The 11,927-nt window shown below is 43.8% G+C and overlaps 1 pseudogene; it reads left to right on the plus strand.

Annotated features, from left to right (window-relative positions):
• Positions 1-9,955: 9,955 nt before the first annotated feature.
• On the plus strand, positions 9,956-10,858 carry LOC121461650 (annotated as a pseudogene).
• The last annotated feature ends 1,069 nt before the right edge of the window (positions 10,859-11,927 follow it).

The following is an 11,927-nucleotide window of genomic DNA, read 5'->3' on the forward strand; positions in this document are numbered from 1 at the left end:
GACCACTCCCACAGGGTATTTTCTGGTCTTTCTTACTGTCTCCTCTCTCGGATGGGGGGGGGGGGCGGGCTGGAAAACCTTCTGAGAGCGTTTGTATCCATTAAACCTGGGCTTTTTCTAATCTGATTTGATTTGGTCTGATAAGGATTATTGCGTCGGTGGGGAAGCTTTTTGGGGTGAAGAAACTTTTCAATTTAGTGTTTATATGTGCTTATATGTGGGAGTGCAAGTGTCACAGTAACATGTGGAACTCGGAAAACAATTTTTGGGAGTCAGTGCTCTCCTACCATGTGGGCCCCTGGGATTGGGGCAACAGACACGTTCACCACAGCCCCTTTCCAGAGCCACCTCACCATCCCTGGTCAGGCTCCCTCCCTGTGTAGCTGAGACTAGCTATGAACTCCCGATCTCCAAACAAACCGCTGGGATTAGAGGTGTACAGCATCAAATCCAGGTTTTTTGTTTGTTTGTTTGTGTTTTGTTTTTTGTTTTTGGATACTAGGTTTCACTTTGTAGACCTGGCTGTGGTTCACCAGCCATAGCCTCCTGCCAGAGTGCTGAGATTACCATCATAGCTCTAAACAACTTTTCTTTGTCTTTGTCTTTCTTTCTTTTTTCTTTCTTTCCTTCTTTCCTTCTTTCCTTCTTTGTTTTGTTTGTGTTTTTTTTTTTTTTGAGACAGGGTTTCTCTGTGTAGCCCTAGCCAATCCTGGAACTCACTCTGTAGACCAGGCTGCCCTGGAACTCAGAGATTCACCTGCCTCTGCCTCCCGAGTGCTGGGATTAAAGGAATGTGCCACCACCTCACTCTACACATCTTTTCTTCTAACAATTATGTGTCTGAGAACAACTTGTGGAATTCCATTCTTTCCTATCGTGTAGGTCACTGGGATTGAATTCAGGTCATCAGCCTTGGGAGCTGCTGAGCAACCTTGCCAGTTTGAAACCTGCTTTTCAGTGTGCCTTGCTGCATTCCTAACATCAATTTATGAAGGTTCCTTCATCGCTGCCAGCACAGTGCTGTGATTACTGATGCACGCCTTTAACCCCAGCGTCTAGGAGGAGCTCTGAGTTCAAGGCAACTCTGGTCTACAAGAACAAGTTCCAGGACAGCCAGACTACACAGAGCAACCCTGTCTGGAAACAAACAAAATAAATGAATAAAATAAATTTAGGTCAAGCTAAATTTCCTTCATGAAAAGAGTTGTCTTGGTATACCATTGTGGGTTCAGTTTTTTTTTATTTTATTATTTATTTATTTAAGATTTCTGCCTCCTCCCGGCCACCGCCTCCCATTTCCCTCCCCCTCCCCCGACCAAGTCCCCCTCCCTCAGCAGCCCGAAGAGCAATCAGGGTTCCCTGACCTGTGGGAAGTCCAAGGACCACCCACCTCTAATATACATAGTGTTCTGCTGGCATGTTTGCCTGCAGGCCAGAAGAGGGCGCCAGATCTCACTATATAGATGGTTGTGAGCCACCATGTGGTTGCTGGGAATTGAACTCAGGACCTTGGAAGAACAGTCAGTGCTCTTAACCTCTGAGCCATCTCTCCAACTCAGTGGGTTCAGTTTTTTGTTATTGTCTGTTTTTGTTTTGTTTTGGGGCAGGGTTTCCTGTAGTTCAGGATGGCCTAAGATTCCTATGTAGTCTAGGCTGGCCTTGAGCTCCCAAGGCAGCTGCGGTCATGTCCAGTCTGAGATTTAGTTTAATTATTATTTAAAACAGGGCACTACTATGCAACTCAAACTGATTTCAAACTCATGATTCTCCTGTCTCAGCCTCTTGAGACTGGGTCTTACTATGTATCCCTGACTGCCTGGAACTCACTAAGTAGCCCTGACTATACCTGCCTCTTCCTCTTAACTGCTGGGGTTAAAGGCATGGTACTACAATGCCAGGCCATACCTGGTGATAGTTTCAATCAAACAGCCCAGGTTGATACTCTGAGACAGAGTACCCAGCTAAACCTGGACTTCTTTCTGATCCACACATAGTGAAGGGAAACATGTACATTGTTTTAGTTATTATTATTTTATTTATGGTTTTCCAAGGCAGAGTTTCTTTGTGTAGTCCTTGCTGTCCTTGAATTTACTTAGTAGACCAGTCTGGCCTGTAGAGTAATGTTTTGTTTGTGTTTTTAACAAAGCCTGCCTGAAGATCAGAGTGCAGAGCTAAACCACTAGAGGCCAGGAGGTAGTGGCTCAAACCTTTAATCCCAGGACTCCCACGCCTTTAATCTCAGCACTAGGGAGATGGAGACAGGAAGGTATGTGGCTGGGTGGAGAGAAGAATGTAAAGGCGGAAGGAGATAAGAGCTCATCTTAGTACGACACAGCTGTCTGAAGCAGTCTGGAGATGAAATCTGAGGACTCATAGAGATAGGATCGTCCCTTCAGTCTGAGGATCAGTAGAGGTAAAAGGTCTCTCTAGTGCTGCTGCTCTGCTTCTCTGATCTCTCAGCTTTCACCCCTAATATCTAACTCCAGGTTTTTATTATTAAGAACTCAGAGATTGGTCTGCCTCTGCCTCCCAAGTGCTGGGATTAAAAACTTGAGCCACCATGCCCAGCTCATGAGTGTTGCCTTTAATTACTTAGAGGATAATTAGTTTAGCTATGCAGTCATGAATAACTAGTGGAATAATTATCTACTTTTATCTTGTGGATTATGTTTCTGACTTTATGTCCAGGTAACCTTTGCCTAACTGAGGGATACTGCTGGTAGGTTGAGCATTTCCCAGCATTCATGATGCTCTGGGCTTGATGCCCCCAGGACAGGATGTGTATGTTGAACAGGCCTGTGATCCTAGCACTTGAGCGGCTGGGACTGGAGAATCAGAGCTAACACAGGACCATGCTCCTAGCTGTTTGGGAGGCTGAGACAGGAAACTCACGTCGGCCTTAGGAGTTTGCTGTCAGCCTAGGCAGCACAGCAAAATGCTATTTCAAAACCAATTAGTTAAAGGAAAAAGGTCAGGCGGTGGGTGGTGGTGCTCTCCTTTAATCCCAGCACTCAGGAGACATGTGGATTTCAGAATCTGAGGCCAGCCTGGTCTATACAGTGAGTTCTAGGACAGCTGGAGCTAAATAGAGAAACCCTGTCTCAAAAAAACAAAAAGTGTGCCTTTAATCCCAGAATTTGGAAGACATAGGCAGGTGGATCTCTGAGTCTGAGATGAGCCTGGTCTACATAGTGAGTTCTAGAACAGCCTGGTCTACATAGTTCCCGGACAGCCAGGACTATACATAGAAACCTTGTCTTGAAAAACCAGGAAAAAGGGGGAAGGATAGCATATTTAATAAGAAACATAGGGCTAATGGGATGACCTGGGGTAAAGATGATTGACATCAAGCCAGATGGCTGAGTTCGAATCCTGGGACCCACATATTGAAAGAGAGAATCAACTCCCAAGAGCTGGCCTCTGGCCTCCACATGTGCACTGGGTACACACACTCATACACATGCACACATACACAAATTAAAACAACTCAAAATTCAAATGATTCAATGAAATATTGATCTTTACTACATGTATGTGATATATATATATATATCATATATATATTCAAATATGTCTAAACACTAACACAAGCTCTATGACATGAAGTACTTGGATTCCTTTGTACCATCCTCCCAGCTTACTATCTATGGGCTGGAGAACACTCAAGGACTGAAAGTTAAGCACTGGGCAGAGAAGGCAAAGCAATGCTAAAGAGTACAGTTCCCGCATCCATTTGGAGTCCTGAAATGAAGACATTGTAGTCGCTTTGGCTGAGAGGTTTAAATTTAGATCACAGTTTAACCACGGAGAAATGTTTGTCCCATGAGTCAGATGTCCATAGAGCAGGGTTTCCTTTTGGCAGGGTCTTCTTTACCTACTGACCAGAAGAAAATGTTCCCCCTTTGCTAATCATACTGGAATCTCACAGAACAACTGTTGAGAGAACAGGCTTGCCATCAGGAAGCCGGGCAGAACTGTCAGTCTTCTGGGATGAAGGACTGAGATGAAGACAAGAATGCAGGTATTTACTTATTTATGTTGGTTTTTCGAGACAGGGTCCCTAGCTGTCCTGGAACTAGCTCTGTAGGCCAGCTGGCCTCAGACTCACAGAGAACCACCTGCCTCTGTCTCCCGAATGCTGGGCTTAAAGGTGTGCACCACCACTGCCTGGTTTCAGAGCATTTTAATGGACTGGAAGAAAGGATTTGTAGGGTTGGGGAGGAGTTAAGTGTTAGAACTCTTGCTTTCTGTGACCTCGGCTCTATTTATTCCCAGTGCTGCAACTGGGGAGGGGGCTCTAAAACAATTATCTTTTGAAACAGTGCCTTAGTTAGGGTTTCTATTACTACAAAGATATACCATGACAACGGCAACTCTTATAAAGGAAAACATTTAATTGGGATGGCTGGCTCTCTTACAGAGTTCAGAGGTTTAATCCATTATTATCATGGTGGACCATGACTGATTGCAGACAGACACAGGGTTGGAGAAGTAGCTGAGTGTCCTACATCTTGGCATACAAGCAACAGGAAGTGTACGGAAGAACTAGGTATGGCTTAGGCATATATGAGACCTCAAAGCCTACCCCCACAGTGACAAACTTCCTCTAGCAAGGGCCTCCTAATCATGCCACTCCCTATAAGCTTATAGGGGCCAAATACATTCAAACTACCACATTCCACTCCCTGGCCCCTGGAAGCTTGTAGTAATATCGTAATGAAAAATTCATTTAGTGCCGGGCGATGGTGGCACACGCCTTTAATCCCAGCACTCGGGAGGCAGAGGCAGGTGGATCTCTGTGAGTTCGAGACCAGCCTGGTCTACAGAGCTAGTTCCAAACCCTGTCTCGAAAAAAAACAAAAAAACAAAAAATTCATTTAGTGTAAGTTCAAAAGTCCCCATGGTCTATCACAGAGTCAACAATATTTTAAAGTCAAAGTTCAAAGTTTCTTCTGAGATTCATGCAATATCTTAACTGAAATCCCCTGTAAAATCAAAAGAGGATCATGTATTCCCAACATATAATGGCACAGAATATACATTTATCATTCTAAACATAGGAAAGGGAACATAGTGAGGAAATACTGCATCAAAGTAAGACCTAAAACCAGCTGGGCAAACTCCAAACTGCAGTTCCATGTCTGTCAAAGTGCTCTTCAGATATCCAACTCCTTTCAGCTTTGCTGACTGTTACACTTCTACCTCTTAGGCTGGTATTCCACAGCTCTGGCATCTCTAGCATCTTGGGATCTCCAAGACAATCCAGGCTTCAACTTCATGGCCTCATGAAATGGCCTCTCTGGGACTCTATGTGGGGATCCCCTGACATGTGCCTGGCATTAGCAGCTATCCTTAGGTGTGAAGGCATATCCCATAATCCGTTTCTTCTCTTCTTAACTCTTAAGTCGAAACAACATGACTGAAGCTTCCAAGTTCAGCTGCTTGCTGGGACTGGCACATGGCCCCTCATTCAGTTACATCTTTACTACCTTTTTGGTTTTGATTGTTACCTCTACTGCCTAAGCTTAGCTGTCCTTGAACTTGCTCTGTAGATGAAGCTGGACTCAAATTCAGAGATCTGAGAGCCTCTGCTTCTGGAGTGCTGAGATTAAAGGCATGCACCACCACACCTAGTTGGAAGCTTTTCTTTAATTCCTTTTCACAAGATGGGTAGGACCTTGCCCTGAGGTCATCACTCCCTTTATTCAATTTCTTAATCCATTCATCTCTTTGAACACAGGATTTAGCTCTATTCCACTTCCTGGTGTCTTTTCTCAAATCTGTACATTTTGCATTTTTATTTGCTCGACTTGCTCTTTTTCATTATATATTTTCATTGGTGTTACTACTAGTAACTCCCTGACAGAGTCTATACTAGGATGATTTAAGATTTCCTCTGCCAACGGAATTAATTCAAAACTCTCCACTTTAGTCTTAAGCAGAGTCTTTGGACAAGGGCAAAAATCAGCCATATTCTTCACCAAAATATCACAAGAACAATCTCTCGGCAACATACTGTAGTTGTTTCAAAGAGTTCCACAATAGCCCGGAATGGCGGATAACAATGATTTATTTATTTGGGGATAAACAGACAGTAAGGGTAGCAATCAGTAGCAATCTGCATGTGCTGGAACCTGGAAACAAATCCCACAGAAAGAAGGGGGCTGTGCATGCTTTTCAGCTGCACGTATAGTACATGAGACCACACCCAAAGCAGGCTGTTATCTTAAAGGCTATTGTCTGAAAGAGATCCCTCAACAACATACTAAATTCTGCTCCTCTGAAACCTCTTGATCCTCAAAGTTCAATTCATTCTCAGCACCACTGTCTTCCATGCTCCTACTGTACGGCCCATTAAACAGCACTTACAGAATTCCACTGCTTTCCTAACTCAAAGTACCACAAAGTCCAAATTCCTCCAAACAAAAACATGGCCAGGCCTAACACAACAGTACCCAGTCCTGGGTACCAACTTGGTTAGGTTCTCTGTTGCTGCGCAGTGACACCGTGACCTCAGCAAATCTTATAAAGGAAAGCATTTAATTGGGGTGGCTCCTTACAGTTCAGAGGTGCAGTCCATTTTCATCATGATGGAACATGACTTGCAGGAAGGCATGGTGCTGGAGAAATAGCTGAGTGTCTTACATATTGCCATGTAGGCAACAGGAAGCAGACAGAAGTACTGAGTGTGGCTTGGGCATACATGAGACCTCAAAGTCTGCCCCCACAGTGACACACTTCATACAACAAGGCCATACCTCCTAATGGTAGCACTCCCTATGAGCTTATGGGGCCAATTACATTCAAACTATCACAGACAGGATCTCAACTGTGTAGCCCTAGCTGGCCTGGAAACACAGATTCACCTGCCTCTGCCTCTAGAGTGCTGGGATTAAAGGTGTGAACCATCACATCTATCTCAATTAAGTCCCCTCCAAACTTAACTTCTCTCAGTGTGAGTATGTATGTGTTCCTATGAGGGTTCGATTAGAGGAGCATGCAATTTAATGAATGATCACATCACTGAGGAAAAGTATCCCCTTCCTTAAGAGCTTTTCTGTTTTGTTTTGTTTTTTGTTTTGCTTTGTGTGGCTTTTGAGACAGAGCATCTCTGTGTAAGTTTTGGCTCTGGCAGAGGTTTCTGTGAAGCAGTAAATTTCAAAGATAGTTCTGCTTATATTGGCAGTTTGTCAGTCACTTTCTTATGTATCCTGCAGAATGTCTGGCAGACTCTTTTATGAAGCAGGAACCCCAAAGGACCGTTTCACCTTTAGGCAAGTTCAGCAGTCCTCTCTCCATGGGTCCCACATGTCCAGCTCACACAGCATAACACCAAGCACTCCAGGCAGGAGTATTTTCTTGTCCAAATGACTAGCAAACTCCATAAGGAGTCTCTTCAATGACCATCTTCCTCTTGAAGTAAATGGTGCTGCCAGGGGCAGATGTGTCTCATGTCATAAAAAGTCCTAAGTTATTTAAATGCCATATTCTGAAGGTCTCTGAAAGATTTTAAGAATACCTATCTAGGGCTGGAGAGATGGCTCAGAGGTTAAGAGCATTGCCTGCTCTTCCAAAGGTCCTGAGTTCAATTCCCAGCAACCACATGGTGGCTCACAACCATCTGTAATGGGGTCTGGTGCCCTCTTCTGGCCTTCAGGCATACATGCAGAAAGAATATTGTATGCATAAAAATAAATAAATATTTTTTTAAAAAAAAGAATACCTATCTAACTGAAATGTATCTCTATATATCTTGAAAACTTAACTAACATACTACACACTTGACTATTACAGATGATTATCTATTACCTGTATTTCTTAATTATACATTAAATTTCTAAATGAGCTACACAAACACAATTCCTTAATCAAGAGCAAAAATATACATATAACAAAATTGACCTTAAATTTGTACCAATAAACCAAGATCCATATCAATGCAAATTACTCATCTCTTTATAGCATATCCCCCATAAATGTAAACACACTTTTATAAAAAATATTTGAAAATTTGGGTATAGTTCTCTCAAAACTGCTTCCTGCTTTTTATTGGGCAAAGTAATTTTGGGGGGGGTCTTTATGGAGACCTTTCGGGAGGTCTTGTTCCATCAAGTTGCATTACTTTGGAAGAATTCCACAGGTTCTCATCTTCTGGGGAGACAAAAGAAGAACCTCTTTTCCAAAGCAGCAATCCTTAGACTCAAAATTTGAAGTCAAAACCTTTAAAATACATGTATTGGTTTAGCTTAGCAGTCCCCAGAATCAAATGTCTCTCTGCAGTCAAAAAATTCAAAGAAAACACAATAATATGCATAATCCAGACTCTCTGTGTATATTACATTTTTATGTGGCTTATTTTTCTTACTCTATTACTTTTTCTCTGTTATTTCTAGAGTTTTGGAAGTTGCTTACAATACACTTCCTGTTTACTTAGGTAATATTATATCCTTCTGGAGTCTTTGATGGAATTGAAGAATAGGTAGTTATAATTATAGTTTTCCTTAGTTATGATAAAAGATAAAGTAAATATAAATATCGTAACTGTAAGTCTTGCTTGATGCCTGTTTTGTTACATGTAATTTTAAGATGAACCTGATCCTCCCTTCCCGTGAGCGCTGTCTACACAGGTTGCATAGCTACCATGGCCCTAATTCTCCAGTCCAGTGACTGGGCTGAGCATTTCCTTTCCCCACCTTCTTTGATTTCTAAATATAACCCAACCATTTTGGTTACATGGCCCTTTTTGGCCCCTTTTGGGAAGCAGATCTTCCTTCTGCTTCCAGCCTGAGCCCCTTCCATTCTGTCTCTCTCCCTTCTCCCTGCCTTCACCCCTCTTCTTTCCCTCCTTCCCTTCCTCCCTTCCTCTTTCCCTCCCTCCCTCTCTCTCTCTTCCTCCCTCTCTCTGTTCTCTGTTTTCCTCTCTCTCTCTCTCTCTCTCTCTCTCTCTGCCTCTCTTTCTGCTCTTCTCACTTTTCCCCTTCCCTGCTTTTCCTTTCCCCTCCATAATCCACTAAATAAACACCCACTTTCTCTACATGGCGTGCCTACCCGTCTCTGTCTTTCACCTGCCCTGCGGCTCCGTGCCTGGGACGGGCTGTGGTCTGGTGGCCTCATGTCCCGCCGCAGGCTCGCTACCACCACTCTGGACCTGCAGCATTTTGCCATAACACCTCTCCTCACATGGCATGGCTCAATTGGCTGGTCATGTCTGCTCTAGACTCTCCCAGATGTCTCTGCCTCTGCCTGTATTCTCCCTTGCATCTATAATAAAAACCTCAGCCCTTAGGAGCAGTAATGTTCTCCTTTTATTTCTTCTCTCTTTTTCTTTTTTTTTTTTTCATTAAGAAGCCACTCTGGTCGGGTGGTGGTGGTACAAGCCATTAATTCAAGCATTCGGGAGGCAGAGGCAGGTAGATTTCTGTGAGTTCGAGGCCAGCCTCGTCTACAGAGCTAGTTCCAGGACAGGCAGGGCTACACCGAGAAATCTTGTCTTGAAAAACTAGAGAGAGAGAGAGGGGCTCTTTCTCAAAAATCTAAAAAGAAGCTGGATAGCCGTGGTTCTCAGCACATACATAGTGTTCTTTCTTTTTTTCTAGACAGGGTTTCTCTGTGTAGCCGTGGGTGTCTTGGAACTCAATCTGTAGACCAGGCTGGCCTTGAACTCAGGGAGTCTACTTGCCTCTGCTTCCCCTAGTGCTGGGGTTAGAGGCGTGTGCCACCACCGCCCATCTCATAGTGTACACTTTTAAATGTAGGCAAAACATTCTTCCACAAAAAAATAAAAATAAAATACTAAAAAAAGTAAAAAAAAAAAAAGAAGAAGAAGAAGCATATCTGAACTTGTGGTGGAAAACTTTCCTTCTACAGAATTGGATAAAATATGCATATCTGGGAGGGCGGGGTCTGGCTGTGCATGCTCAGTGCGAACGTTCCTGTTGTGCTTGCAGGCTGCAGGATGGACTTTCGCTCGGCTCGTCGAACTGTGCTGCAGCTGCTCCGGACCACGGCTCCAGCAGATGTCCCGGCACTGCTCCACTGGATGAGAACTACTCGGGATTTTGACATTGTGCTGAAAAACATAGCCGATGACCTTCGGGGCTGTTTGCCCCCAGAGAGGCGATGCTTTGCTCGGAACAGCTAGCCCTCCAAAAAATACGACAGCAGCCAGAACCCACGGTTCACGTTGATGCATTCCTTTATGATGAAGACTTTATTGATTTATTATGTGAGGAAGGAAAGATGAGCAGAAACTACTGTACCATGTGTGGCTCGCACCAAACGGCGCCTTTGGGCTTTATTTCCCATTCCTTCTCACTCGCGGAGCTGAAGTTCCTCTATCATCACGTACTGCCCGACCTGTCGGGAAAGGTCTTGGTTGACATTGGCTCCAGACTTGGCCCAGTGCTTTACGGGGGCTACCTTTACAGCTCAGCAGCGCAGATCTGCGGAGTAGAGCTGAACAGAGACTTTTGCCAGTTGCAGGAAATGATCATCGAAAAATACCAGTTCAGTGACAGAATAAAGGTGCTTCATGCGGACATCTGTACCCAAGGTCCGCTTCTGCAGAGTGCTGATGTCATTGTAATGAATAACGTCTTCGAGTATTTTCTTACTGAGGCTAAGCAGGCCAGTGCCTGGGACTACATCATCCATAATGTCAGAAAACAAGGCTCGCTGTTAGTGACAGTACCAAGTCTCCAAGATTCTCTCTTAGGTCTTAAGACTAATATGCAGCTGTCCTCCTGGGTGGAAGAGATACCACTGAACCTTGGTGTGTGCCAACAAACGGACATTGACAGGGAAGCTCTTGCACAAATTCATTTATATAAGGTTCTCTAGCACTGAAGTAACCCTCTGTGTGTGATATGATGATACACATTGCTTTGTGTATTCTCTTTAAGTTTTTATCTATGATGCTGTTCCTGTAAATAGTTGCATATGATTTACACATTCAGTAGTATATATAGATTTAAACCGTGTAATAAGATAATTAAAATATTTATATGAAAAATATGCATATCTGGTAAGGGTTATTTCTACAGAATTGGATAAAGACTAACTTTATGCTCATTTTAAATTTACATGAATAATTTTTAATTTTTGAGACTGGGGTCTTGACATTTCCCAATGTTAGCATTACTACAGACACATACTACAGAGCCTGGCTTACATATAATCATTATCAACATTTCAAAGAGGTAATTTTTTATGAGTTTAAGCCAAAAGCAGATTCTTTGAGTCTCTAATTTAATAAAGAGATCAAATGATTAACTCAGCAGAGCAAGGTGGTGCGTGTGTGTAAGGCTAACATTTGGTAAGCCCTAGACACAGCAGCCAGGACATATTTCATGTAACTCTCATGGGTATTGATGGGTAGCTATCATCAGTTACATTTTTGAGATGAAATGAAGGGAGGTGCCATGGCTAGTCGGGGTACAAGAAGGCGGTCTCTCCCCAAGAGCTGAGGCTAATTCCTAAAACTCTCTTGCATATGTGGGGTAGCCACAGAGGGTGACGATGCACACCTCACACCAGACTGACCAGAGTGACACTTGGCACTCCACAGCCCAGGGCAGGGCATCCAGGCAGTGACGGTGTGCAAGTTTGTGGCTGTTTGGTCCGAGGTCACATCTGCATTCCAGCTGGCTGGAAACTGCTCTGAAATGGCCACCTCTCCGGGATTTTCCTGAGTCTTGGGTAGAGAGAGCTTCCGGGCCAGGAGAGACACTGATATTCTCAAAGCCAGAAGCAGAGAGACTGATTTCAGGACCTGTAGGTGTCTGTGACCGATGATGCTCCCTCCCTTCCCAACTGCCTGCCCTGGGGACTTATATCCCAGCATCAACAGAAAAATGACTGCAGAGGCTTAACCAGCCAGTGTTGTCTCATAAGCTCGAGTGTTTGACATCTAGCAATCCACTTGTGCG

Source organism: Microtus oregoni, unplaced genomic scaffold (assembly GCF_018167655.1).
Source record: "Microtus oregoni isolate MIOR12 unplaced genomic scaffold, Mior012 000023F_ref0000262, whole genome shotgun sequence".
Lineage (NCBI taxonomy): Eukaryota > Metazoa > Chordata > Mammalia > Rodentia > Cricetidae > Microtus > Microtus oregoni.